A 26,710-nucleotide genomic window follows, 5' to 3' on the forward strand; every position below is an offset into this window, starting at 1 on the left:
GTCCATAGAAGTCACCAAGTCTACTTAACAAGACACAAATTCAATCATCCACCAGACATTTTTGGCCGCACAAGCACAGCCACATGCCAATCTCCAACCACTTTGTTATTAAAGACATTAACCCCAAAATGTTGAAAAAGATCAGCCACCTTGTCTATCCCATCAATTGACACATGACAACTAGCTTCAATGACTGCATTGGCTGGGAATCGAACCCAGGTCAACTGCTTGGAAGGCAGCTATGCTAGCCACTATACCACCAATGCACAAATGCACAAATAGGTCTGTTCATAATGACACAAAGTCGAGCAAACCGAAACGTGATTTGGCAGATGCAATTGAGTGATGACACATTTACTTTCGACCTTAACCAACAGGCCTGGTCTCTGGGTTCCATGGTGTAATGGTCAGCACTCAGGACTCTGAAACCAGCGTTCCAAGTCCAAGTCTCAGTGGAACCTTGTCAATTAAGGGGTGCACGCTTCAAAATTCTTAAATTAAGAATTAAAATACCCGCCACATTGTTCCCAAGATTGAATAGAAATCAAATGTGATAAGGAGAAAAGTCAGACAATGCAACTCCTGTCGTCCACAAACTTTGACGTCCATAGAAGTCACCAAGTCTACTTAACAAGACACAAATTCAATCATCCACCAGACATTTTTGGCCGCGCAAGCACAGCCACATGCCAATCTCCAACCACTTTGTTATTAAAGACATTAACCCCAAAATGTTGAAAAAGATCAGCCACCTTCTCTATCCCATCAATTGACACATGACAACTAGCTTCAACGACTGCATTGGCTGGGAATCGAACCCAGGTCAACTGCTTGGAAGGCAGCTATGCTAGCCACTATACCACCAATGCACAAATAGGTCTGTTCATAATGACACAAAGTCGAGCAAACCGAAACGTGATTTGGCAGATGCGATTGAGTGATGACACATTTACTTTCGACCTTAACCAACAGGCCTGGTCTCTGGGTTCCATGGTGTAATGGTCAGCACTCTGGACTCTGAAACCAGTGTTCCAAGTCTCGGTGGAACCTTGTCAACTAAGAGGTGCACGCTTCAAAATTCTTAAATTAAGAATTAAAATACACACCACATTGTTCCCAAGCTTGAATAGAAATCAAATGTGATAAGGAGAAAAGTCAGACAATGCAACTCCTGTCGTCCACAAACTTTGACGTCCATAGAAGTCACCAAGTCTCCTTAACAAGACACAAATTCAATCATCCACCAGACATTTTTGGCCGCGCAAGCACAGCCACATGCCAATCTCCAACCACTTTGTTATTAAAGACATTAACCCCAAAATGTTGAAAATGATCAGCCACCTTGTCTATCCCATCAATTGACACATGACAACTAGCTTCAACGACTGCATTGGCTGGGAATCGAACCGAGGTCTATTGCTTGGAAGGCAACTATGCTAGCCACTATACCACCAATGCACAAATAGGTCTGTTCATAATGACACAAAGTCGAGCAAACCGAAACGTGATTTGGCAGATGCGATTGAGTGATGACACATTTACTTTCGACCTTAACCAACAGGCCTGGTCTCTGGGTTCCATGGTGTAATGGTCAGCACTCTGGACTCTGAAACCAGCGTTCCAAGTCCAAGTCTCGGTGGAACCTTGTCAATTAAGGGGTGCACGCTTCAAAATTCTTAAATTAAGAATTAAAAGACCCGCCACATTGTTCCCAAGCTTGAATAGAAATCAAATGTGATAAGGAGAAAAGTCAGACAATGCAACTCCTGTCGTCCACAAACTTTGACGTCCATAGAAGTCACCAAGTCTCCTTAACAAGACACAAATTCAATCATCCACCAGACATTTTTGGCCGCGCAAGCACAGCCACATGCCAATCTCCAACCACTTTGTTATTAAAGACATTAACCCCAAAATGTTGAAAATGATCAGCCACCTTGTCTATCCCATCAATTGACACATGACAACTAGCTTCAACGACTGCATTGGCTGGGAATCGAACCGAAGTCTACTGCTTGGAAGGCAGCTATGCTAGCCACTATACCACCAATGCACAAATAGGTCTGTTCATAATGACACAAAGTCGAGCAAACCGAAACGTGATTTGGCAGATGCGATTGAGTGATGACACATTTACTTTCGACCTTAACCAACAGGCCTGGTCTCTGGGTTCCATGGTGTAATGGTCAGCACTCTGGACTCTGAAACCAGCGTTCCAAGTACAAGTCTCGGTGGAACCTTGTCAATTAAGGGGTGCACGCTTCAAAATTCTTAAATTAAGAATTAAAAGACCCGCCACATTGTTCCCAAGCTTGAATAGAAATCAAATGTGATAAGGAGAAAAGTCAGACAATGCAACTCCTGTCGTCCAAAAACTTTGACGTCCATAGAAGTCACCAAGTCTACTTAACAAGACACAAATTCAATCATCCACCAGACATTTTTGGCCGCACAAGCACAGCCACATGCCAATCTCCAACCACTTTGTTATTAAAGACATTAACCCCAAAATGTTGAAAAAGATCAGCCACCTTGTCTATCCCATCAATTGACACATGACAACTAGCTTCAATGACTGCATTGGCTGGGAATCGAACCCAGGTCAACTGCTTGGAAGTCAGCTATGCTAGCCACTATACCACCAATGCACAAATGCACAAATAGGTCTGTTCATAATGACACAAAGTCGAGCAAACCGAAACGTGATTTGGCAGATGCGATTGAGTGATGACACATTTACTTTCGACCTTAACCAACAGGCCTGGTCTCTGGGTTCCATGGTGTAATGGTCAGCACTCTGGACTCTGAAACCAGTGTTCCAAGTCTCGGTGGAACCTTGTCAACTAAGAGGTGCACGCTTCAAAATTCTTAAATTAAGAATTAAAATACACACCACATTGTTCCCAAGCTTGAATAGAAATCAAATGTGATAAGGAGAAAAGTCAGACAATGCAACTCCTGTCGTCCACAAACTTAGAAGTCACCAAGTCTCCTTAACAAGACACAAATTCAATCATCCACCAGACATTTTTGGCCGCGCAAGCACAGCCACATGCCAATCTCCAACCACTTTGTTATTAAAGACATTAACCCCAAAATGTTGAAAATGATCAGCCACCTTGTCTATCCCATCAATTGACACATGACAACTAGCTTCAACGACTGCATTGGCTGGGAATCGAACCGAGGTCTACTGCTTGGAAGGCAACTATGCTAGCCACTATACCACCAATGCACAAATAGGTCTGTTCATAATGACACAAAGTCGAGCAAACCGAAACGTGATTTGGCAGATGCGATTGAGTGATGACACATTTACTTTCGACCTTAACCAACAGGCCTGGTCTCTGGGTTCCATGGTGTAATGGTCAGCACTCTGGACTCTGAAACCAGCGTTCCAAGTCCAAGTCTCGGTGGAACCTTGTCAATTAAGGGGTGCACGCTTCAAAATTCTTAAATTAAGAATTAAAAGACCCGCCACATTGTTCCCAAGCTTGAATAGAAATCAAATGTGATAAGGAGAAAAGTCAGACAATGCAACTCCTGTCGTCCACAAACTTTGACGTCCATAGAAGTCACCAAGTCTCCTTAACAAGACACAAATTCAATCATCCACCAGACATTTTTGGCCGCGCAAGCACAGCCACATGCCAATCTCCAACCACTTTGTTATTAAAGACATTAACCCCAAAATGTTGAAAATGATCAGCCACCTTGTCTATCCCATCAATTGACACATGACAACTAGCTTCAACGACTGCATTGGCTGGGAATCGAACCGAAGTCTACTGCTTGGAAGGCAGCTATGCTAGCCACTATACCACCAATGCACAAATAGGTCTGTTCATAATGACACAAAGTCGAGCAAACCGAAACGTGATTTGGCAGATGCGATTGAGTGATGACACATTTACTTTCGACCTTAACCAACAGGCCTGGTCTCTGGGTTCCATGGTGTAATGGTCAGCACTCTGGACTCTGAAACCAGCGTTCCAAGTCCAAGTCTCGGTGGAACCTTGTCAATTAAGGGGTGCACGCTTCAAAATTCTTAAATTAAGAATTAAAAGACCCGCCACATTGTTCCCAAGCTTGAATAGAAATCAAATGTGATAAGGAGAAAAGTCAGACAATGCAACTCCTGTCGTCCAAAAACTTTGACGTCCATAGAAGTCACCAAGTCTACTTAACAAGACACAAATTCAATCATCCACCAGACATTTTTGGCCGCACAAGCACAGCCACATGCCAATCTCCAACCACTTTGTTATTAAAGACATTAACCCCAAAATGTTGAAAAAGATCAGCCACCTTGTCTATCCCATCAATTGACACATGACAACTAGCTTCAATGACTGCATTGGCTGGGAATCGAACCCAGGTCAACTGCTTGGAAGGCAGCTATGCTAGCCACTATACCACCAATGCACAAATGCACAAATAGGTCTGTTCATAATGACACAAAGTCGAGCAAACCGAAACGTGATTTGGCAGATGCAATTGAGTGATGACACATTTACTTTCGACCTTAACCAACAGGCCTGGTCTCTGGGTTCCATGGTGTAATGGTCAGCACTCAGGACTCTGAAACCAGCGTTCCAAGTCCAAGTCTCAGTGGAACCTTGTCAATTAAGGGGTGCACGCTTCAAAATTCTTAAATTAAGAATTAAAATACCCGCCACATTGTTCCCAAGATTGAATAGAAATCAAATGTGATAAGGAGAAAAGTCAGACAATGCAACTCCTGTCGTCCACAAACTTTGACGTCCATAGAAGTCACCAAGTCTACTTAACAAGACACAAATTCAATCATCCACCAGACATTTTTGGCCGCGCAAGCACAGCCACATGCCAATCTCCAACCACTTTGTTATTAAAGACATTAACCCCAAAATGTTGAAAAAGATCAGCCACCTTGTCTATCCCATCAATTGACACATGACAACTAGCTTCAACGACTGCATTGGCTGGGAATCGAACCGAGGTCTACTGCTTGGAAGGTAGCTATGCTAGCCACTATACCACCAATGCACAAATAGGTCTGTTCATAATGACACAAAGTCGAGCAAACCGAAACGTGATTTGGCAGATGCGATTGAGTGATGACACATTTACTTTCGACCTTAACCAACAGGCCTGGTCTCTGGGTTCCATGGTGTAATGGTCAGCACTCTGGACTCTGAAACCAGCGTTCCAAGTCCAAGTCTCGGTGGAACCTTGTCAATTAAGGGGTGCACGCTTCAAAATTCTTAAATTAAGAATTAAAAGACCCGCCACATTGTTCCCAAGCTTGAATAGAAATCAAATGTGATAAGGAGAAAAGTCAGACAATGCAACTCCTGTCGTCCAAAAACTTTGACGTCCATAGAAGTCACCAAGTCTACTTAACAAGACACAAATTCAATCATCCACCAGACATTTTTGGCCGCACAAGCACAGCCACATGCCAATCTCCAACCACTTTGTTATTAAAGACATTAACCCCAAAATGTTGAAAAAGATCAGCCACCTTGTCTATCCCATCAATTGACACATGACAACTAGCTTCAATGACTGCATTGGCTGGGAATCGAACCCAGGTCAACTGCTTGGAAGGCAGCTATGCTAGCCACTATACCACAAATGCACAAATAGGTCTGTTCATAATGACACAAAGTCGAGCAAACCGAAACGTGATTTGGCAGATGCAATTGAGTGATGACACATTTACTTTCGACCTTAACCAACAGGCCTGGTCTCTGGGTTCCATGGTGTAATGGTCAGCACTCAGGACTCTGAAACCAGCGTTCCAAGTCCAAGTCTCAGTGGAACCTTGTCAATTAAGGGGTGCACGCTTCAAAATTCTTAAATTAAGAATTAAAATACCCTCCACATTGTTCCCAAGATTGAATAGAAATCAAATGTGATAAGGAGAAAAGTCAGACAATGCAACTCCTGTCGTCCACAAACTTTGACGTCCATAGAAGTCACCAAGTCTACTTAACAAGACACAAATTCAATCATCCACCAGACATTTTTGGCCGCGCAAGCACAGCCACATGCCAATCTCCAACCACTTTGTTATTAAAGACATTAACCCCAAAATGTTGAAAAAGATCAGCCACCTTCTCTATCCCATCAATTGACACATGACAACTAGCTTCAACGACTGCATTGGCTGGGAATCGAACCCAGGTCAACTGCTTGGAAGGCAGCTATGCTAGCCACTATACCACCAATGCACAAATAGGTCTGTTCATAATGACACAAAGTCGAGCAAACCGAAACGTGATTTGGCAGATGCGATTGAGTGATGACACATTTACTTTCGACCTTAACCAACAGGCCTGGTCTCTGGGTTCCATGGTGTAATGGTCAGCACTCTGGACTCTGAAACCAGTGTTCAAAGTCTCGGTGGAACCTTGTCAACGAAGAGGTGCACGCTTCAAAATTCTTAAATTAAGAATTAAAATACACACCACATTGTTCCCAAGCTTGAATAGAAATCAAATGTGATAAGGAGAAAAGTCAGACAATGCAACTCCTGTCGTCCACAAACTTTGACGTCCATAGAAGTCACCAAGTCTACTTAACAAGACACAAATTCAATCATCCACCAGACATTTTTGGCCGCGCAAGCACAGCCACATGCCAATCTCCAACCACTTTGTTATTAAAGACATTAACCCCAAAATGTTGAAAAAGATCAGCCACCATGTCTATCCCATCAATTGACACATGACAACTAGCTTCAACGAATTCATTGGCTGGGAATCGAACCCAGGTCAACTGCTTGGAAGGAAGCTATGCTAGCCACTATACCACCAATGCACAAATAGGTCTGTTCATAATGACACAAAGTCGAGCAAACCGAAACGTGATTTGGCAGATGCGATTGAGTGATGACACATTTACTTTCGACCTTAACCAACAGGCCTGGTCTCTGGGTTCCATGGTGTAATGGTCAGCACTCTGGACTCTGAAACCAGCGTTCCAAGTCCAAGTCTCGGTGGAACCTTGTCAATTAAGGGGTGCACGCTTCAAAATTCTTAAATTAAGAATTAAAAGACCCGCCACATTGTTCCCAAGCTTGAATAGAAATCAAATGTGATAAGGAGAAAAGTCAGACAATGCAACTCCTGTCGTCCAAAAACTTTGACGTCCATAGAAGTCACTAAGTCTACTTAACAAGACACAAATTCAATCATCCACCAGACATTTTTGGCCGCACAAGCACAGCCACATGCCAATCTCCAACCACTTTGTTATTAAAGACATTAACCCCAAAATGTTGAAAAAGATCAGCCACCTTGTCTATCCCATCAATTGACACATGACAACTAGCTTCAATGACTGCATTGGCTGGGAATCGAACCCAGGTCAACTGCTTGGAAGGCAGCTATGCTAGCCACTATACCACAAATACACAAATAGGTCTGTTCATAATGACACAAAGTCGAGCAAACCGAAACGTGATTTGGCAGATGCAATTGAGTGATGACACATTTACTTTCGACCTTAACCAACAGGCCTGGTCTCTGGGTTCCATGGTGTAATGGTCAGCACTCAGGACTCTGAAACCAGCGTTCCAAGTCCAAGTCTCAGTGGAACCTTGTCAATTAAGGGGTGCACGCTTCAAAATTCTTAAATTAAGAATTAAAATACCCTCCACATTGTTCCCAAGATTGAATAGAAATCAAATGTGATAAGGAGAAAAGTCAGACAATGCAACTCCTGTCGTCCACAAACTTTGACGTCCATAGAAGTCACCAAGTCTACTTAACAAGACACAAATTCAATCATCCACCAGACATTTTTGGCCGCGCAAGCACAGCCACATGCCAATCTCCAACCACTTTGTTATTAAAGACATTAACCCCAAAATGTTGAAAAAGATCAGCCACCTTCTCTATCCCATCAATTGACACATGACAACTAGCTTCAACGACTGCATTGGCTGGGAATCGAACCCAGGTCAACTGCTTGGAAGGCAGCTATGCTAGCCACTATACCACCAATGCACAAATAGGTCTGTTCATAATGACACAAAGTCGAGCAAACCGAAACGTGATTTGGCAGATGCGATTGAGTGATGACACATTTACTTTCGACCTTAACCAACAGGCCTGGTCTCTGGGTTCCATGGTGTAATGGTCAGCACTCTGGACTCTGAAACCAGTGTTCAAAGTCTCGGTGGAACCTTGTCAACTAAGAGGTGCACGCTTCAAAATTCTTAAATTAAGAATTAAAATACACACCACATTGTTCCCAAGCTTGAATAGAAATCAAATGTGATAAGGAGAAAAGTCAGACAATGCAACTCCTGTCGTCCACAAACTTTGACGTCCATAGAAGTCACCAAGTCTACTTAACAAGACACAAATTCAATCATCCACCAGACATTTTTGGCCGCGCAAGCACAGCCACATGCCAATCTCCAACCACTTTGTTATTAAAGACATTAACCCCAAAATGTTGAAAAAGATCAGCCACCATGTCTATCCCATCAATTGACACATGACAACTAGCTTCAACGAATTCATTGGCTGGGAATCGAACCCAGGTCAACTGCTTGGAAGGAAGCTATGCTAGCCACTATACCACCAATGCACAAATAGGTCTGTTCATAATGACACAAAGTCGAGCAAACCGAAACGTGATTTGGCAGATGCGATTGAGTGATGACACATTTACTTTCGACCTTAACCAACAGGCCTGGTCTCTGGGTTCCATGGTGTAATGGTCAGCACTCTGGACTCTGAAACCAGTGTTCCAAGTCTCGGTGGAACCTTGTCAACTAAGAGGTGCACGCTTCAAAATTCTTAAATTAAGAATTAAAATACCCGCCACATTGTTTCCAAGATTGAATAGAAATCAAATGTGATAAGGAGAAAAGTCAGACAATGCAACTCCTGTCGTCCACAAACTTTGACGTCCATAGAAGTCACCAGAAGTGTCTACTTAACAAGACACAAATTCAATCATCCACAAGACATTTTTGGATGAGCAAGCACAGCCACATGCCAATCTCCAACCACTTTATTATTAAAGACATTAACCCCAAAATGTTGAAATAGATCAGCCACCTTGTCTATCCCATCAATTGACACATGACAACTAGCTTCAATGACTGCATTGGCTGGGAATCGAACCCAGGTCAACTGCTTGGAAGGCAGCTATGCTAGCCACTATACCACCAATGCACAAATAGGTCTGTTCATAATGACACAAAGTCGAGCAAACCGAAACATGATTTGGCAGATGCGATTGAGTGATGACACATTTACTTTCGACCTTAACCAACAGGCCTGGTCTCTGGGTTCCATGGTGTAATGGTCAGCACTCTGGACTCTGAAACCAGCGTTACAAGTCTAACTCTCGGTGGAACCTTGTCAATTAAGGGGTGCACGCTTCAAAATTCTTAAATTAAGAATTAAAAGACCCGCCACATTGTTCCCAAGCTTGAATAGAAATCAAATGTGATAAGGAGAAAAGTCAGACAATGCAACTCCTGTCGTCCAAAAACTTTGACGTCCATAGAAGTCACTAAGTCTACTTAACAAGACACAAATTCAATCATCCACCAGACATTTTTGGCCGCACAAGCACAGCCACATGCCAATCTCCAACCACTTTGTTATTAAAGACATTAACCCCAAAATGTTGAAAAAGATCAGCCACCTTGTCTATCCCATCAATTGACACATGACAACTAGCTTCAATGACTGCATTGGCTGGGAATCGAACCCAGGTCAACTGCTTGGAAGGCAGCTATGCTAGCCACTATACCACAAATGCACAAATAGGTCTGTTCATAATGACACAAAGTCGAGCAAACCGAAACGTGATTTGGCAGATGCAATTGAGTGATGACACATTTACTTTCGACCTTAACCAACAGGCCTGGTCTCTGGGTTCCATGGTGTAATGGTCAGCACTCAGGACTCTGAAACCAGCGTTCCAAGTCCAAGTCTCAGTGGAACCTTGTCAATTAAGGGGTGCACGCTTCAAAATTCTTAAATTAAGAATTAAAATACCCTCCACATTGTTCCCAAGATTGAATAGAAATCAAATGTGATAAGGAGAAAAGTCAGACAATGCAACTCCTGTCGTCCACAAACTTTGACGTCCATAGAAGTCACCAAGTCTACTTAACAAGACACAAATTCAATCATCCACCAGACATTTTTGGCCGCGCAAGCACAGCCACATGCCAATCTCCAACCACTTTGTTATTAAAGACATTAACCCCAAAATGTTGAAAAAGATCAGCCACCTTCTCTATCCCATCAATTGACACATGACAACTAGCTTCAACGACTGCATTGGCTGGGAATCGAACCCAGGTCAACTGCTTGGAAGGCAGCTATGCTAGCCACTATACCACCAATGCACAAATAGGTCTGTTCATAATGACACAAAGTCGAGCAAACCGAAACGTGATTTGGCAGATGCGATTGAGTGATGACACATTTACTTTCGACCTTAACCAACAGGCCTGGTCTCTGGGTTCCATGGTGTAATGGTCAGCACTCTGGACTCTGAAACCAGTGTTCAAAGTCTCGGTGGAACCTTGTCAACTAAGAGGTGCACACTTCAAAATTCTTAAATTAAGAATTAAAATACACACCACATTGTTCCCAAGCTTGAATAGAAATCAAATGTGATAAGGAGAAAAGTCAGACAATGCAACTCCTGTCGTCCACAAACTTTGACGTCCATAGAAGTCACCAAGTCTACTTAACAAGACACAAATTCAATCATCCACCAGACATTTTTGGCCGCGCAAGCACAGCCACATGCCAATCTCCAACCACTTTGTTATTAAAGACATTAACCCCAAAATGTTGAAAAAGATCAGCCACCATGTCTATCCCATCAATTGACACATGACAACTAGCTTCAACGAATTCATTGGCTGGGAATCGAACCCAGGTCAACTGCTTGGAAGGAAGCTATGCTAGCCACTATACCACCAATGCACAAATAGGTCTGTTCATAATGACACAAAGTCGAGCAAACCGAAACGTGATTTGGCAGATGCGATTGAGTGATGACACATTTACTTTCGACCTTAACCAACAGGCCTGGTCTCTGGGTTCCATGGTGTAATGGTCAGCACTCTGGACTCTGAAACCAGTGTTCCAAGTCTCGGTGGAACCTTGTCAACTAAGAGGTGCACGCTTCAAAATTCTTAAATTAAGAATTAAAATACCCGCCACATTGTTCCCAAGATTGAATAGAAATCAAATGTGATAAGGAGAAAAGTCAGACAATGCAACTCCTGTCGTCCACAAACTTTGACGTCCATAGAAGTCACCAGAAGTGTCTACTTAACAAGACACAAATTCAATCATCCACAAGACATTTTTGGATGAGCAAGCACAGCCACATGCCAATCTCCAACCACTTTATTATTAAAGACATTAACCCCAAAATGTTGAAATAGATCAGCCACCTTGTCTATCCCATCAATTGACACATGACAACTAGCTTCAATGACTGCATTGGCTGGGAATCGAACCCAGGTCAACTGCTTGGAAGGCAGCTATGCTAGCCACTATACCACCAATGCACAAATAGGTCTGTTCATAATGACACAAAGTCGAGCAAACCGAAACATGATTTGGCAGATGCGATTGAGTGATGACACATTTACTTTCGACCTTAACCAACAGGCCTGGTCTCTGGGTTCCATGGTGTAATGGTCAGCACTCTGGACTCTGAAACCAGCGTTACAAGTCTAAGTCTCGGTGGAACCTTGTCAATTAAGGGGTGCACGCTTCAAAATTGTTAAATTAAGAATTAAAATACCTGCCACATTGTTCCCAAGCTTGAATAGAAATCAAATGTGATAAGGAGAAAAGTCAGACAATGCAACTCCTGTCGTCCACAAACTTTGACGTCCATAGAAGTCACCAAGTCTACTTAACAAGACACAAATTCAATCATCCACCAGACATTTTTGGCCGCACAAGCACAGCCACATGCCAATCTCCAACCACTTTATTATTAAAGACATTAACCCCAAAATGTTGAAAAAGATCAGCCACCTTGTCTATCCCATCAATTGACACATGACAACTAGCTTCAACGACTGCATTGGCTGGGAATCGAACCCAGGTCAACTGCTTGGAAGGCAGCTATGCTAGCCACTATACCACCAATGCACAAATAGGTCTGTTCATAATGACACAAAGTCGAGCAAACCGAAACATGATTTGGCAGATGCGATTGAGTGATGACACATTTACTTTCGACCTTAACCAACAGGCCTGGTCTCTGGGTTCCATGGTGTAATGGTCAGCACTCTGGACTCTGAAACCAGTGTTCCAAGTCTCGGTGGAACCTTGTCAACTAAGAGGTGCACGCTTCAAAATTCTTAAATTAAGAATTAAAATACCCGCCACATTGTTCCCAAGATTGAATAGAAATCAAATGTGATAAGGAGAAAAGTCAGACAATGCAACTCCTGTCGTCCACAAACTTTGACGTCCATAGAAGTCACCAAGTCTACTTAACAAGACACAAATTCAATCATCCACCAGACATTTTTGGCCGCGCAAGCACAGCCACATGCCAATCTCCAACCACTTTGTTATTAAAGACATTAACCCCAAAATGTTGAAAAAGATCAGCCACCTTCTCTATCCCATCAATTGACACATGACAACTAGCTTCAACGACTGCATTGGCTGGGAATCGAACCCAGGTCAACTGCTTGGAAGGCAGCTATGCTAGCCACTATACCACCAATGCACAAATAGGTCTGTTCATAATGACACAAAGTCGAGCAAACCGAAACGTGATTTGGCAGATGCGATTGAGTGATGACACATTTACTTTCGACCTTAACCAACAGGCCTGGTCTCTGGGTTCCATGGTGTAATGGTCAGCACTCTGGACTCTGAAACCAGTGTTCAAAGTCTCGGTGGAACCTTGTCAACGAAGAGGTGCACGCTTCAAAATTCTTAAATTAAGAATTAAAATACACACCACATTGTTCCCAAGCTTGAATAGAAATCAAATGTGATAAGGAGAAAAGTCAGACAATGCAACTCCTGTCGTCCACAAACTTTGACGTCCATAGAAGTCACCAAGTCTACTTAACAAGACACAAATTCAATCATCCACCAGACATTTTTGGCCGCGCAAGCACAGCCACATGCCAATCTCCAACCACTTTGTTATTAAAGACATTAACCCCAAAATGTTGAAAAAGATCAGCCACCATGTCTATCCCATCAATTGACACATGACAACTAGCTTCAACGAATTCATTGGCTGGGAATCGAACCCAGGTCAACTGCTTGGAAGGAAGCTATGCTAGCCACTATACCACCAATGCACAAATAGGTCTGTTCATAATGACACAAAGTCGAGCAAACCGAAACGTGATTTGGCAGATGCGATTGAGTGATGACACATTTACTTTCGACCTTAACCAACAGGCCTGGTCTCTGGGTTCCATGGTGTAATGGTCAGCACTCTGGACTCTGAAACCAGCGTTCCAAGTCCAAGTCTCGGTGGAACCTTGTCAATTAAGGGGTGCACGCTTCAAAATTCTTAAATTAAGAATTAAAAGACCCGCCACATTGTTCCCAAGCTTGAATAGAAATCAAATGTGATAAGGAGAAAAGTCAGACAATGCAACTCCTGTCGTCCAAAAACTTTGACGTCCATAGAAGTCACTAAGTCTACTTAACAAGACACAAATTCAATCATCCACCAGACATTTTTGGCCGCACAAGCACAGCCACATGCCAATCTCCAACCACTTTGTTATTAAAGACATTAACCCCAAAATGTTGAAAAAGATCAGCCACCTTGTCTATCCCATCAATTGACACATGACAACTAGCTTCAATGACTGCATTGGCTGGGAATCGAACCCAGGTCAACTGCTTGGAAGGCAGCTATGCTAGCCACTATACCACAAATGCACAAATAGGTCTGTTCATAATGACACAAAGTCGAGCAAACCGAAACGTGATTTGGCAGATGCAATTGAGTGATGACACATTTACTTTCGACCTTAACCAACAGGCCTGGTCTCTGGGTTCCATGGTGTAATGGTCAGCACTCAGGACTCTGAAACCAGCGTTCCAAGTCCAAGTCTCAGTGGAACCTTGTCAATTAAGGGGTGCACGCTTCAAAATTCTTAAATTAAGAATTAAAATACCCTCCACATTGTTCCCAAGATTGAATAGAAATCAAATGTGATAAGGAGAAAAGTCAGACAATGCAACTCCTGTCGTCCACAAACTTTGACGTCCATAGAAGTCACCAAGTCTACTTAACAAGACACAAATTCAATCATCCACCAGACATTTTTGGCCGCGCAAGCACAGCCACATGCCAATCTCCAACCACTTTGTTATTAAAGACATTAACCCCAAAATGTTGAAAAAGATCAGCCACCTTCTCTATCCCATCAATTGACACATGACAACTAGCTTCAACGACTGCATTGGCTGGGAATCGAACCCAGGTCAACTGCTTGGAAGGCAGCTATGCTAGCCACTATACCACCAATGCACAAATAGATCTGTTCATAATGACACAAAGTTGAGCAAACCGAAACGTGATTTGGCAGATGCGATTGAGTGATGACACATTTACTTTCGACCTTAACCAACAGGCCTGGTCTCTGGGTTCCATGGTGTAATGGTCAGCACTCTGGACTCTGAAACCAGTGTTCAAAGTCTCGGTGGAACCTTGTCAACGAAGAGGTGCACGCTTCAAAATTCTTAAATTAAGAATTAAAATACACACCACATTGTTCCCAAGCTTGAATAGAAATCAAATGTGATAAGGAGAAAAGTCAGACAATGCAACTCCTGTCGTCCACAAACTTTGACGTCCATAGAAGTCACCAAGTCTACTTAACAAGACACAAATTCAATCATCCACCAGACATTTTTGGCCGCGCAAGCACAGCCACATGCCAATCTCCAACCACTTTGTTATTAAAGACATTAACCCCAAAATGTTGAAAAAGATCAGCCACCATGTCTATCCCATCAATTGACACATGACAACTAGCTTCAACGAATTCATTGGCTGGGAATCGAACCCAGGTCAACTGCTTGGAAGGAAGCTATGCTAGCCACTATACCACCAATGCACAAATAGGTCTGTTCATAATGACACAAAGTCGAGCAAACCGAAACGTGATTTGGCAGATGCGATTGAGTGATGACACATTTACTTTCGACCTTAACCAACAGGCCTGGTCTCTGGGTTCCATGGTGTAATGGTCAGCACTCTGGACTCTGAAACCAGCGTTCCAAGTCCAAGTCTCGGTGGAACCTTGTCAATTAAGGGGTGCACGCTTCAAAATTCTTAAATTAAGAATTAAAAGACCCGCCACATTGTTCCCAAGCTTGAATAGAAATCAAATGTGATAAGGAGAAAAGTCAGACAATGCAACTCCTGTCGTCCAAAAACTTTGACGTCCATAGAAGTCACTAAGTCTACTTAACAAGACACAAATTCAATCATCCACCAGACATTTTTGGCCGCACAAGCACAGCCACATGCCAATCTCCAACCACTTTGTTATTAAAGACATTAACCCCAAAATGTTGAAAAAGATCAACCCACCTTGTCTATCCCATCAATTGACACATGACAACTAGCTTCAATGACTGCATTGGCTGGGAATCGAACCCAGGTCAACTGCTTGGAAGGCAGCTATGCTAGCCACTATACCACAAATGCACAAATAGGTCTGTTCATAATGACACAAAGTCGAGCAAACCGAAACGTGATTTGGCAGATGCAATTGAGTGATGACACATTTACTTTCGACCTTAACCAACAGGCCTGGTCTCTGGGTTCCATGGTGTAATGGTCAGCACTCAGGACTCTGAAACCAGCGTTCCAAGTCCAAGTCTCAGTGGAACCTTGTCAATTAAGGGGTGCACGCTTCAAAATTCTTAAATTAAGAATTAAAATACCCTCCACATTGTTCCCAAGATTGAATAGAAATCAAATGTGATAAGGAGAAAAGTCAGACAATGCAACTCCTGTCGTCCACAAACTTTGACGTCCATAGAAGTCACCAAGTCTACTTAACAAGACACAAATTCAATCATCCACCAGACATTTTTGGCCGCGCAAGCACAGCCACATGCCAATCTCCAACCACTTTGTTATTAAAGACATTAACCCCAAAATGTTGAAAAAGATCAGCCACCTTCTCTATCCCATCAATTGACACATGACAACTAGCTTCAACGACTGCATTGGCTGGGAATCGAACCCAGGTCAACTGCTTGGAAGGCAGCTATGCTAGCCACTATACCACCAATGCACAAATAGGTCTGTTCATAATGACACAAAGTCGAGCAAACCGAAACGTGATTTGGCAGATGCGATTGAGTGATGACACATTTACTTTCGACCTTAACCAACAGGCCTGGTCTCTGGGTTCCATGGTGTAATGGTCAGCACTCTGGACTCTGAAACCAGTGTTCAAAGTCTCGGTGGAACCTTGTCAACTAAGAGGTGCACGCTTCAAAATTCTTAAATTAAGAATTAAAATACACACCACATTGTTCCCAAGCTTGAATAGAAATCAAATGTGATAAGGAGAAAAGTCAGACAATGCAACTCCTGTCGTCCACAAACTTTGACGTCCATAGAAGTCACCAAGTCTACTTAACAAGACACAAATTCAATCATCCACCAGACATTTTTGGCCGCGCAAGCACAGCCACATGCCAATCTCCAACCACTTTGTTATTAAAGACATTAACCCCAAAATGTTGAAAAAGATCAGCCACCATGTCTATCCCATCAATTGACACATGACAACTAGCTTCAATGAATTCATTGGCTGGGAATCGAACCCAGGTCAACTGCTTGGAAGGAAGCTATGCTAGCCACTATACCACCAATGCACAAATAGGTCTGTTCATAATGACACAAAGTCGAGCAAACCGAAACGTGATTTGGCAGATGCGATTGAGTGATGACACATTTACTTTCGACCTTAACCAACAGGCCTGGTCTCTGGGTTCCATGGTGTAATGGTCAGCACTCTGGACTCTGAAACCAGTGTTCCAAGTCTCGGTGGAACCTTGTCAACTAAGAGGTGCACGCTTCAAAATTCTTAAATTAAGAATTAAAATACCCGCCACATTGTTCCCAAGATTGAATAGAAATCAAATGTGATAAGGAGAAAAGTCAGACAATGCAACTCCTGTCGTCCACAAACTTTGACGTCCATAGAAGTCACCAGAAGTGTCTACTTAACAAGACACAAATTCAATCATCCACAAGACATTTTTGGATGAGCAAGCACAGCCACATGCCAATCTCCAACCACTTTATTATTAAAGACATTAACCCCAAAATGTTGAAATAGATCAGCCACCTTGCCTATCCCATCAATTGACACATGACAACTAGCTTCAATGACTGCATTGGCTGGGAATCGAACCCAGGTCAACTGCTTGGAAGGCAGCTATGCTAGCCACTATACCACCAATGCACAAATAGGTCTGTTCATAATGACACAAAGTCGAGCAAACCGAAACATGATTTGGCAGATGCGATTGAGTGATGACACATTTACTTTCGACCTTAACCAACAGGCCTGGTCTCTGGGTTCCATGGTGTAATGGTCAGCACTCTGGACTCTGAAACCAGCGTTACAAGTCTAAGTCTCGGTGGAACCTTGTCAATTAAGGGGTGCACGCTTCAAAATTCTTAAATTAAGAATTAAAAGACCCGCCACATTGTTCCCAAGCTTGAATAGAAATCAAATGTGATAAGGAGAAAAGTCAGACAATGCAACTCCTGTCGTCCAAAAACTTTGACGTCCATAGAAGTCACTAAGTCTACTTAACAAGACACAAATTCAATCATCCACCAGACATTTTTGGCCGCACAAGCACAGCCACATGCCAATCTCCAACCACTTTGTTATTAAAGACATTAACCCCAAAATGTTGAAAAAGATCAGCCACCTTGTCTATCCCATCAATTGACACATGACAACTAGCTTCAATGACTGCATTGGCTGGGAATCGAACCCAGGTCAACTGCTTGGAAGGCAGCTATGCTAGCCACTATACCACAAATGCACAAATAGGTCTGTTCATAATGACACAAAGTCGAGCAAACCGAAACGTGATTTGGCAGATGCAATTGAGTGATGACACATTTACTTTCGACCTTAACCAACAGGCCTGGTCTCTGGGTTCCATGGTGTAATGGTCAGCACTCAGGACTCTGAAACCAGCGTTCCAAGTCCAAGTCTCAGTGGAACCTTGTCAATTAAGGGGTGCACGCTTCAAAATTCTTAAATTAAGAATTAAAATACCCTCCACATTGTTCCCAAGATTGAATAGAAATCAAATGTGATAAGGAGAAAAGTCAGACAATGCAACTCCTGTCGTCCACAAACTTTGACGTCCATAGAAGTCACCAAGTCTACTTAACAAGACACAAATTCAATCATCCACCAGACATTTTTGGCCGCGCAAGCACAGCCACATGCCAATCTCCAACCACTTTGTTATTAAAGACATTAACCCCAAAATGTTGAAAAAGGTCAGCCACCTTCTCTATCCCATCAATTGACACATGACAACTAGCTTCAACGACTGCATTGGCTGGGAATCGAACCCAGGTCAACTGCTTGGAAGGCAGCTATGCTAGCCACTATACCACCAATGCACAAATAGGTCTATTCATAATGACACAAAGTCGAGCAAACCGAAACGTGATTTGGCAGATGCGATTGAGTGATGACACATTTACTTTCGACCTTAACCAACAGGCCTGGTCTCTGGGTTCCATGGTGTAATGGTCAGCACTCTGGACTCTGAAACCAGTGTTCAAAGTCTCGGTGGAACCTTGTCAACTAAGAGGTGCACGCTTCAAAATTCTTAAATTAAGAATTAAAATACACACCACATTGTTCCCAAGCTTGAATAGAAATCAAATGTGATAAGGAGAAAAGTCAGACAATGCAACTCCTGTCGTCCACAAACTTTGACGTCCATAGAAGTCACCAGAAGTGTCTACTTAACAAGACACAAATTCAATCATCCACAAGACATTTTTGGATGAGCAAGCACAGCCACATGCCAATCTCCAACCACTTTATTATTAAAGACATTAACCCCAAAATGTTGAAATAGATCAGCCACCTTGCCTATCCCATCAATTGACACATGACAACTAGCTTCAATGACTGCATTGGCTGGGAATCGAACCCAGGTCAACTGCTTGGAAGGCAGCTATGCTAGCCACTATACCACCAATGCACAAATAGGTCTGTTCATAATGACACAAAGTCGAGCAAACCGAAACATGATTTGGCAGATGCGATTGAGTGATGACACATTTACTTTCGACCTTAACCAACAGGCCTGGTCTCTGGGTTCCATGGTGTAATGGTCAGCACTCTGGACTCTGAAACCAGCGTTACAAGTCTAAGTCTCGGTGGAACCTTGTCAATTAAGGGGTGCACGCTTCAAAATTCTTAAATTAAGAATTAAAAGACCCGCCACATTGTTCCCAAGCTTGAATAGAAATCAAATGTGATAAGGAGAAAAGTCAGACAATGCAACTCCTGTCGTCCAAAAACTTTGACGTCCATAGAAGTCACTAAGTCTACTTAACAAGACACAAATTCAATCATCCACCAGACATTTTTGGCCGCACAAGCACAGCCACATGCCAATCTCCAACCACTTTGTTATTAAAGACATTAACCCCAAAATGTTGAAAAAGATCAGCCACCTTGTCTATCCCATCAATTGACACATGACAACTAGCTTCAATGACTGCATTGGCTGGGAATCGAACCCAGGTCAACTGCTTGGAAGGCAGCTATGCTAGCCACTATACCACAAATGCACAAATAGGTCTGTTCATAATGACACAAAGTCGAGCAAACCGAAACGTGATTTGGCAGATGCAATTGAGTGATGACACATTTACTTTCGACCTTAACCAACAGGCCTGGTCTCTGGGTTCCATGGTGTAATGGTCAGCACTCAGGACTCTGAAACCAGCGTTCCAAGTCCAAGTCTCAGTGGAACCTTGTCAATTAAGGGGTGCACGCTTCAAAATTCTTAAATTAAGAATTAAAATACCCTCCACATTGTTCCCAAGATTGAATAGAAATCAAATGTGATAAGGAGAAAAGTCAGACAATGCAACTCCTGTCGTCCACAAACTTTGACGTCCATAGAAGTCACCAAGTCTACTTAACAAGACACAAATTCAATCATCCACCAGACATTTTTGGCCGCGCAAGCACAGCCACATGCCAATCTCCAACCACTTTGTTATTAAAGACATTAACCCCAAAATGTTGAAAAAGGTCAGCCACCTTCTCTATCCCATCAATTGACACATGACAACTAGCTTCAACGACTGCATTGGCTGGGAATCGAACCCAGGTCAACTGCTTGGAAGGCAGCTATGCTAGCCACTATACCACCAATGCACAAATAGGTCTATTCATAATGACACAAAGTCGAGCAAACCGAAACGTGATTTGGCAGATGCGATTGAGTGATGACACATTTACTTTCGACCTTAACCAACAGGCCTGGTCTCTGGGTTCCATGGTGTAATGGTCAGCACTCTGGACTCTGAAACCAGTGTTCAAAGTCTCGGTGGAACCTTGTCAACTAAGAGGTGCACGCTTCAAAATTCTTAAATTAAGAATTAAAATACACACCACATTGTTCCCAAGCTTGAATAGAAATCAAATGTGATAAGGAGAAAAGTCAGACAATGCAACTCCTGTCGTCCACAAACTTTGACGTCCATAGAAGTCACCAAGTCTACTTAACAAGACACAAATTCAATCATCCACCAGACATTTTTGGCCGCGCAAGCACAGCCACATGCCAATCTCCAACCACTTTGTTATTAAAGACATTAACCCCAAAATGTTGAAAAAGATCAGCCACCATGTCTATCCCATCAATTGACACATGACAACTAGCTTCAACGAATTCATTGGCTGGGAATCGAACCCAGGTCAACTGCTTGGAAGGAAGCTATGCTAGCCACTATACCACCAATGCACAAATAGGTCTGTTCATAATGACACAAAGTCGAGCAAACCGAAACGTGATTTGGCAGATGCGATTGAGTGATGACACATTTACTTTCGACCTTAACCAACAGGCCTGGTCTCTGGGTTCCATGGTGTAATGGTCAGCACTCTGGACTCTGAAACCAGTGTTCCAAGTCTCGGTGGAACCTTGTCAACTAAGAGGTGCACGCTTCAAAATTCTTAAATTAAGAATTAAAATACCCGCCACATTGTTCCCAAGATTGAATAGAAATCAAATGTGATAAGGAGAAAAGTCAGACAATGCAACTCCTGTCGTCCACAAACTTTGACGTCCATAGAAGTCACCAGAAGTGTCTACTTAACAAGACACAAATTCAATCATCCACAAGACATTTTTGGATGAGCAAGCACAGCCACATGCCAATCTCCAACCACTTTATTATTAAAGACATTAACCCCAAAATGTTGAAATAGATCAGCCACCTTGTCTATCCCATCAATTGACACATGACAACTAGCTTCAATGACTGCATTGGCTGGGAATCGAACCCAGGTCAACTGCTTGGAAGGCAGCTATGCTAGCCACTATACCACCAATGCACAAATAGGTCTGTTCATAATGACACAAAGTCGAGCAAACCGAAACATGATTTGGCAGATGCGATTGAGTGATGACACATTTACTTTCGACCTTAACCAACAGGCCTGGTCTCTGGGTTCCATGGTGTAATGGTCAGCACTCTGGACTCTGAAACCAGCGTTACAAGTCTAAGTCTCGGTGGAACCTTGTCAATTAAGGGGTGCACGCTTCAAAATTGTTAAATTAAGAATTAAAATACCTGCCACATTGTTCCCAAGCTTGAATAGAAATCAAATGTGATAAGGAGAAAAGTCAGACAATGCAACTCCTGTCGTCCACAAACTTTGACGTCCATAGAAGTCACCAAGTCTACTTAACAAGACACAAATTCAATCATCCACCAGACATTTTTGGCCGCACAAGCACAGCCACATGCCAATCTCCAACCACTTTATTATTAAAGACATTAACCCCAAAATGTTGAAAAAGATCAGCCACCTTGTCTATCCCATCAATTGACACATGACAACTAGCTTCAACGACTGCATTGGCTGGGAATCGAACCCAGGTCAACTGCTTGGAAGGCAGCTATGCTAGCCACTATACCACCAATGCACAAATAGGTCTGTTCATAATGACACAAAGTCGAGCAAACCGAAACATGATTTGGCAGATGCGATTGAGTGATGACACATTTACTTTCGACCTTAACCAACAGGCCTGGTCTCTGGGTTCCATGGTGTAATGGTCAGCACTCTGGACTCTGAAACCAGTGTTCCAAGTCTCGGTGGAACCTTGTCAACTAAGAGGTGCACGCTTCAAAATTCTTAAATTAAGAATTAAAATACCCGCCACATTGTTCCCAAGATTGAATAGAAATCAAATGTGATAAGGAGAAAAGTCAGACAATGCAACTCCTGTCATCCACAAACTTTGACGTCCATAGAAGTCACCAGAAGTGTCTACTTAACAAGACACAAATTCAATCATCCACAAGACATTTTTGGATGAGCAAGCACAGCCACATGCCAATCTCCAACCACTTTATTATTAAAGACATTAACCCCAAAATGTTGAAATAGATCAGCCACCTTGTCTATCCCATCAATTGACACATGACAACTAGCTTCAATGACTGCATTGGCTGGGAATCGAACCCAGGTCAACTGCTTGGAAGGCAGCTATGCTAGCCACTATACCACCAATGCACAAATAGGTCTGTTCATAATGACACAAAGTCGAGCAAACCGAAACATGATTTGGCAGATGCGATTGAGTGATGACACATTTACTTTCGACCTTAACCAACAGGCCTGGTCTCTGGGTTCCATGGTGTAATGGTCAGCACTCTGGACTCTGAAACCAGCGTTACAAGTCTAAGTCTCGGTGGAACCTTGTCAATTAAGGGGTGCACGCTTCAAAATTGTTAAATTAAGAATTAAAATACCTGCCACATTGTTCCCAAGCTTGAATAGAAATCAAATGTGATAAGGAGAAAAGTCAGACAATGCAACTCCTGTCGTCCACAAACTTTGACGTCCATAGAAGTCACCAAGTCTACTTAACAAGACACAAATTCAATCATCCACCAGACATTTTTGGCCGCACAAGCACAGCCACATGCCAATCTCCAACCACTTTATTATTAAAGACATTAACCCCAAAATGTTGAAAAAGATCAGCCACCTTGTCTATCCCATCAATTGACACATGACAACTAGCTTCAACGACTGCATTGGCTGGGAATCGAACCCAGGTCAACTGCTTGGAAGGCAGCTATGCTAGCCACTATACCACCAATGCACAAATAGGTCTGTTCATAATGACACAAAGTCGAGCAAACCGAAACATGATTTGGCAGATGCGATTGAGTGATGACACATTTACTTTCGACCTTAACCAACAGGCCTGGTCTCTGGGTTCCATGGTGTAATGGTCAGCACTCTGGACTCTGAAACCAGCGTTACAAGTCTAAGTCTCGGTGGAACCTTGTCAATTAAGGGGTGCACGCTTCAAAATTGTTAAATTAAGAATTAAAATACCTGCCACATTGTTCCCAAGCTTGAATAGAAATCAAATGTGATAAGGAGAAAAGTCAGACAATGCAACTCCTGTCGTCCACAAACTTTGACGTCCATAGAAGTCACCAAGTCTACTTAACAAGACACAAATTCAATCATCCACCAGACATTTTTGGCCGCGCAAGCACAGCCACATGCCAATCTCCAACCACTTTATTATTAAAGACATTAACCCCAAAATGTTGAAATAGATCAGCCACCTTGTCTATCCCATCAATTGACACATGCCAACTAGCTTCAATGACTGCATTGGCTGGGAATCGAACCCAGGTCAACTGCTTGGAAGGCGGCTATGCTAGCCACTATACCACCAATGCACAAATAGGTCTGTTCATAATGACACAAAGTCGAGCAAACCGAAACGTGATTTGGCAGATGCGATTGAGTGATGACACATTTACTTTCGACCTTAACCAACAGGCCTGGTCTCTGGGTTCCATGGTGTAATGGTCAGCACTCTGGACTCTGAAACCAGTGTTCCAAGTCTCGGTGGAACCTTGTCAACTAAGAGGTGCACGCTTCAAAATTCTTTAATTAAGAATTAAAATACACACCACATTGTTCCCAAGCTTGAATAGAAATCAAATGTGATAAGGAGAAAAGTCAGACAATGCAACTCCTGTCGTCCACAAACTTTGACGTCCATAGAAGTCACCAAGTCTACTTAACAAGACACAAATTCAATCATCCACCAGACATTTTTGGCCGCGCAAGCACAGCCACATGCCAATCTCCAACCACTTTGTTATTAAAGACATTAACCCCAAAATGTTGAAAAAGATCAGCCACCTTGTCTATCCCATCAATTGACACATGACAACTAGCTTCAACGACTGCATTGGCTGGGAATCGAACCCAAGTCAACTGCTTGGAAGGCAGCTATGCTAGCCACTATACCACCAATGCACAAGTAGGTCTGTTCATAATGACACAAAGTCGAGCAAACCGAAACGTGATTTGGCAGATGCGATTGAGTAATGACACATTTACTTTCGACCTTAACCAACAGGCCTGGTCTTTGGGTTCCATGGTGTAATGGTCAGCACTCTGGACTCTGAAACCAGCGTTCCAAGTCCAAGTCTCGGTGGAACCTTGTCAATTAAGGGGTGCACGCTTCAAAATTCTTAAATTAAGAATTAAAATACCCGCCACATTGTTCCCAAGCTTGAATAGAAATCAAATGTGATAAGGAGAAAAGTCAGACAATGCAACTCCTGTCGTCCAAAAACTTTGACGTCCATAGAAGTCACCAAGTCTACTTAACAGACATCTGTAAATAAAACAAGTTCGTAATGTTCGTAAAGAGCTAAAGCTAACATGCGAAGACTACAAGCTAGCAGCCTTGCCCGCATGGTGACTGAGCATAACATGATATTAGTGGTATGGTAATGATATTTTGGTTTGCAATATTGGAATCAAGTAGTTCAAGTACTTACAGAGCGTGAAGCCTCGTTTATTCCGTCAGCTCGTTCACTTCACTCATCACTCAGTAAGAGCTAGCTAGCTCAAATCGTGCCGTGTTTCCAGCCGTCTCTAACTTAGAAAAATGCACAGAGTCCGTGCGCATGCGTGTTCCAGCAGTAAACACAGTCGTATTTTACGTGAATATACAGACAGAATGTGCTCTGCTCTCATTCCCATGTCCTGGGAGCTTCTTGTTGACAGCACACAGTCTATCCATATTTACGACATTTTATATGAAACATTAAATGCGTTGAAATCACGTCTTCGTCACTTATCCGGCCAGCGTAATATGATTTTGGAGAAATACGTTTAAAGTAACCAAAATCGCGTCTCTTTCAACCTACAACTGAACAACTAAAACTGTCACTTTTCAACGTGATTTAACCGTGATTTCAACGTCACCGTGTTTTAACCGTCAAAATGCTCTCAGATCAATATGTAGCAACTAAATACTTAATGTTAGTCATTAAACACATCAACAGTTTCCACTTACAGTACAAAAGACCAAGTGACAGGCAACAGTTCATTTGTATTTATTAAAGCACAATATAAATATAAACAATGTTCTTTATATAAAACCATAATCTCCTTCTCCTTCTTTAAATGTCGTTTGCAAAGCCACACAGGAGCCGGTTTCAGGAGATCTGCCATATTTTCAAGCTGGACATCTGTAAATAAAACAAGTATTTAAACTGTGTACAGCCCCACTCGCTGTCCGTACTACGGACAGTAAGAAAAATACGGAAAATACACATGTATTTTACATATGAAATGTCCTAAATACTCTATTTTATAACGTTGGGCTACAGGGACAGTCCGCAAAGAAAGTGTCTCCAATATTAACTAACATTAATCTGTTTACTTTCCTAACATGCTAACACTACAAGCTGACATGCTAACGCTACAATTGCTAGCAGCCTCGCCACCATGGTGAGCATAACATGATATTAATGGTTTGGTAATGATATTTCGGTTTGCAATATTGGAATAAAGTAGTTCAAGTACTTACAGAGTGTGTCGTTAGCGTGAAGCCTCGTTTATTCCGTCAGCTCGTTCAATTCGCTCATCAACTCAGTAAGCGCTAGCTAGCTAGCTCAAATAGTGCCGTCTTTCCAGCCATCGCCTCTACCTTAGAAAAATGCACAGAGTCTGTGGCCATGCGTATTCCAGCAGTAAACACAGAGGTTGTATTTTACGTCAACATACAGACATAATGTGCTCTGCTCTCATTATGATGTCCTGGGACCTTCTTGTTAACAGCACACAGTCTATAGTTCCATATTTACGACATTTAATATGAGACATTGAATGCATTGAAATAACGTCTTCGTGTAGACCACATTTCACCGGCCAGCGTAATATGATTTTGGAGAGATACGTTTAAAGTAACCAAAATCGCGTCTCTTTCAACCTACAACTTAACAAACCATCAATATTTTAAAACAAATTGGTGTTTTGTGACACGTTGATATTGTAACCGTAATTTAGCCGGTTCAAAAGACGGTTAAAATACGTCTAAGATGTTCAGACACCAAATCAACGCTTTTTCAACCA

General features: G+C 42.5%; 31 non-coding genes across 31 annotated transcripts; all 31 read right to left on the bottom strand.

The window, feature by feature from the left end:
* Positions 1 to 194: 194 nt before the first annotated feature.
* Positions 195 to 266, bottom strand: trnag-ucc (transfer RNA glycine (anticodon UCC)). Its single transcript has one exon. It is a non-coding gene; the product is annotated as a tRNA-Gly (tRNA).
* Positions 267 to 797: 531 nt separating this feature from the next.
* On the bottom strand, positions 798 to 869 carry trnag-ucc (transfer RNA glycine (anticodon UCC)). Its single transcript has one exon. It is a non-coding gene; the product is annotated as a tRNA-Gly (tRNA).
* Positions 870 to 1,386: 517 nt separating this feature from the next.
* On the bottom strand, positions 1,387 to 1,458 carry trnag-ucc (transfer RNA glycine (anticodon UCC)). The gene has a single exon. It is a non-coding gene; the product is annotated as a tRNA-Gly (tRNA).
* Positions 1,459 to 2,576: 1,118 nt separating this feature from the next.
* trnag-ucc (transfer RNA glycine (anticodon UCC)) lies at positions 2,577 to 2,648 on the bottom strand. The gene has a single exon. It is a non-coding gene; the product is annotated as a tRNA-Gly (tRNA).
* A 515-nt stretch (positions 2,649 to 3,163) lies between these two features.
* On the bottom strand, positions 3,164 to 3,235 carry trnag-ucc (transfer RNA glycine (anticodon UCC)). Its single transcript has one exon. It is a non-coding gene; the product is annotated as a tRNA-Gly (tRNA).
* A 1,118-nt stretch (positions 3,236 to 4,353) lies between these two features.
* On the bottom strand, positions 4,354 to 4,425 carry trnag-ucc (transfer RNA glycine (anticodon UCC)). Its single transcript has one exon. It is a non-coding gene; the product is annotated as a tRNA-Gly (tRNA).
* Positions 4,426 to 5,551: 1,126 nt separating this feature from the next.
* On the bottom strand, positions 5,552 to 5,623 carry trnag-ucc (transfer RNA glycine (anticodon UCC)). Its single transcript has one exon. It is a non-coding gene; the product is annotated as a tRNA-Gly (tRNA).
* A 523-nt stretch (positions 5,624 to 6,146) lies between these two features.
* Positions 6,147 to 6,218, bottom strand: trnag-ucc (transfer RNA glycine (anticodon UCC)). The gene has a single exon. It is a non-coding gene; the product is annotated as a tRNA-Gly (tRNA).
* Positions 6,219 to 7,925: 1,707 nt separating this feature from the next.
* trnag-ucc (transfer RNA glycine (anticodon UCC)) lies at positions 7,926 to 7,997 on the bottom strand. The gene has a single exon. It is a non-coding gene; the product is annotated as a tRNA-Gly (tRNA).
* Positions 7,998 to 9,107: 1,110 nt separating this feature from the next.
* Positions 9,108 to 9,179, bottom strand: trnag-ucc (transfer RNA glycine (anticodon UCC)). Its single transcript has one exon. It is a non-coding gene; the product is annotated as a tRNA-Gly (tRNA).
* Positions 9,180 to 9,702: 523 nt separating this feature from the next.
* trnag-ucc (transfer RNA glycine (anticodon UCC)) lies at positions 9,703 to 9,774 on the bottom strand. Its single transcript has one exon. It is a non-coding gene; the product is annotated as a tRNA-Gly (tRNA).
* A 523-nt stretch (positions 9,775 to 10,297) lies between these two features.
* On the bottom strand, positions 10,298 to 10,369 carry trnag-ucc (transfer RNA glycine (anticodon UCC)). The gene has a single exon. It is a non-coding gene; the product is annotated as a tRNA-Gly (tRNA).
* A 1,110-nt stretch (positions 10,370 to 11,479) lies between these two features.
* trnag-ucc (transfer RNA glycine (anticodon UCC)) lies at positions 11,480 to 11,551 on the bottom strand. Its single transcript has one exon. It is a non-coding gene; the product is annotated as a tRNA-Gly (tRNA).
* A 523-nt stretch (positions 11,552 to 12,074) lies between these two features.
* On the bottom strand, positions 12,075 to 12,146 carry trnag-ucc (transfer RNA glycine (anticodon UCC)). The gene has a single exon. It is a non-coding gene; the product is annotated as a tRNA-Gly (tRNA).
* Positions 12,147 to 12,663: 517 nt separating this feature from the next.
* Positions 12,664 to 12,735, bottom strand: trnag-ucc (transfer RNA glycine (anticodon UCC)). Its single transcript has one exon. It is a non-coding gene; the product is annotated as a tRNA-Gly (tRNA).
* A 1,112-nt stretch (positions 12,736 to 13,847) lies between these two features.
* On the bottom strand, positions 13,848 to 13,919 carry trnag-ucc (transfer RNA glycine (anticodon UCC)). Its single transcript has one exon. It is a non-coding gene; the product is annotated as a tRNA-Gly (tRNA).
* Positions 13,920 to 14,442: 523 nt separating this feature from the next.
* trnag-ucc (transfer RNA glycine (anticodon UCC)) lies at positions 14,443 to 14,514 on the bottom strand. The gene has a single exon. It is a non-coding gene; the product is annotated as a tRNA-Gly (tRNA).
* A 1,113-nt stretch (positions 14,515 to 15,627) lies between these two features.
* On the bottom strand, positions 15,628 to 15,699 carry trnag-ucc (transfer RNA glycine (anticodon UCC)). The gene has a single exon. It is a non-coding gene; the product is annotated as a tRNA-Gly (tRNA).
* Positions 15,700 to 16,222: 523 nt separating this feature from the next.
* trnag-ucc (transfer RNA glycine (anticodon UCC)) lies at positions 16,223 to 16,294 on the bottom strand. Its single transcript has one exon. It is a non-coding gene; the product is annotated as a tRNA-Gly (tRNA).
* Positions 16,295 to 17,404: 1,110 nt separating this feature from the next.
* Positions 17,405 to 17,476, bottom strand: trnag-ucc (transfer RNA glycine (anticodon UCC)). The gene has a single exon. It is a non-coding gene; the product is annotated as a tRNA-Gly (tRNA).
* A 523-nt stretch (positions 17,477 to 17,999) lies between these two features.
* On the bottom strand, positions 18,000 to 18,071 carry trnag-ucc (transfer RNA glycine (anticodon UCC)). The gene has a single exon. It is a non-coding gene; the product is annotated as a tRNA-Gly (tRNA).
* A 523-nt stretch (positions 18,072 to 18,594) lies between these two features.
* trnag-ucc (transfer RNA glycine (anticodon UCC)) lies at positions 18,595 to 18,666 on the bottom strand. Its single transcript has one exon. It is a non-coding gene; the product is annotated as a tRNA-Gly (tRNA).
* A 521-nt stretch (positions 18,667 to 19,187) lies between these two features.
* On the bottom strand, positions 19,188 to 19,259 carry trnag-ucc (transfer RNA glycine (anticodon UCC)). The gene has a single exon. It is a non-coding gene; the product is annotated as a tRNA-Gly (tRNA).
* A 523-nt stretch (positions 19,260 to 19,782) lies between these two features.
* On the bottom strand, positions 19,783 to 19,854 carry trnag-ucc (transfer RNA glycine (anticodon UCC)). The gene has a single exon. It is a non-coding gene; the product is annotated as a tRNA-Gly (tRNA).
* Positions 19,855 to 20,377: 523 nt separating this feature from the next.
* On the bottom strand, positions 20,378 to 20,449 carry trnag-ucc (transfer RNA glycine (anticodon UCC)). Its single transcript has one exon. It is a non-coding gene; the product is annotated as a tRNA-Gly (tRNA).
* Positions 20,450 to 21,559: 1,110 nt separating this feature from the next.
* Positions 21,560 to 21,631, bottom strand: trnag-ucc (transfer RNA glycine (anticodon UCC)). The gene has a single exon. It is a non-coding gene; the product is annotated as a tRNA-Gly (tRNA).
* Positions 21,632 to 22,154: 523 nt separating this feature from the next.
* trnag-ucc (transfer RNA glycine (anticodon UCC)) lies at positions 22,155 to 22,226 on the bottom strand. Its single transcript has one exon. It is a non-coding gene; the product is annotated as a tRNA-Gly (tRNA).
* A 521-nt stretch (positions 22,227 to 22,747) lies between these two features.
* trnag-ucc (transfer RNA glycine (anticodon UCC)) lies at positions 22,748 to 22,819 on the bottom strand. The gene has a single exon. It is a non-coding gene; the product is annotated as a tRNA-Gly (tRNA).
* Positions 22,820 to 23,342: 523 nt separating this feature from the next.
* On the bottom strand, positions 23,343 to 23,414 carry trnag-ucc (transfer RNA glycine (anticodon UCC)). Its single transcript has one exon. It is a non-coding gene; the product is annotated as a tRNA-Gly (tRNA).
* A 523-nt stretch (positions 23,415 to 23,937) lies between these two features.
* On the bottom strand, positions 23,938 to 24,009 carry trnag-ucc (transfer RNA glycine (anticodon UCC)). The gene has a single exon. It is a non-coding gene; the product is annotated as a tRNA-Gly (tRNA).
* Positions 24,010 to 24,526: 517 nt separating this feature from the next.
* On the bottom strand, positions 24,527 to 24,598 carry trnag-ucc (transfer RNA glycine (anticodon UCC)). Its single transcript has one exon. It is a non-coding gene; the product is annotated as a tRNA-Gly (tRNA).
* Positions 24,599 to 26,710: the final 2,112 nt, after the last annotated feature.

This window comes from Anarhichas minor, unplaced genomic scaffold (genome assembly GCF_050575085.1).
Source record: "Anarhichas minor isolate MPS153535 unplaced genomic scaffold, ASM5057508v1 ptg000005l, whole genome shotgun sequence".
NCBI classification, from domain to species: Eukaryota; Metazoa; Chordata; class Actinopteri; order Perciformes; family Anarhichadidae; genus Anarhichas; species Anarhichas minor.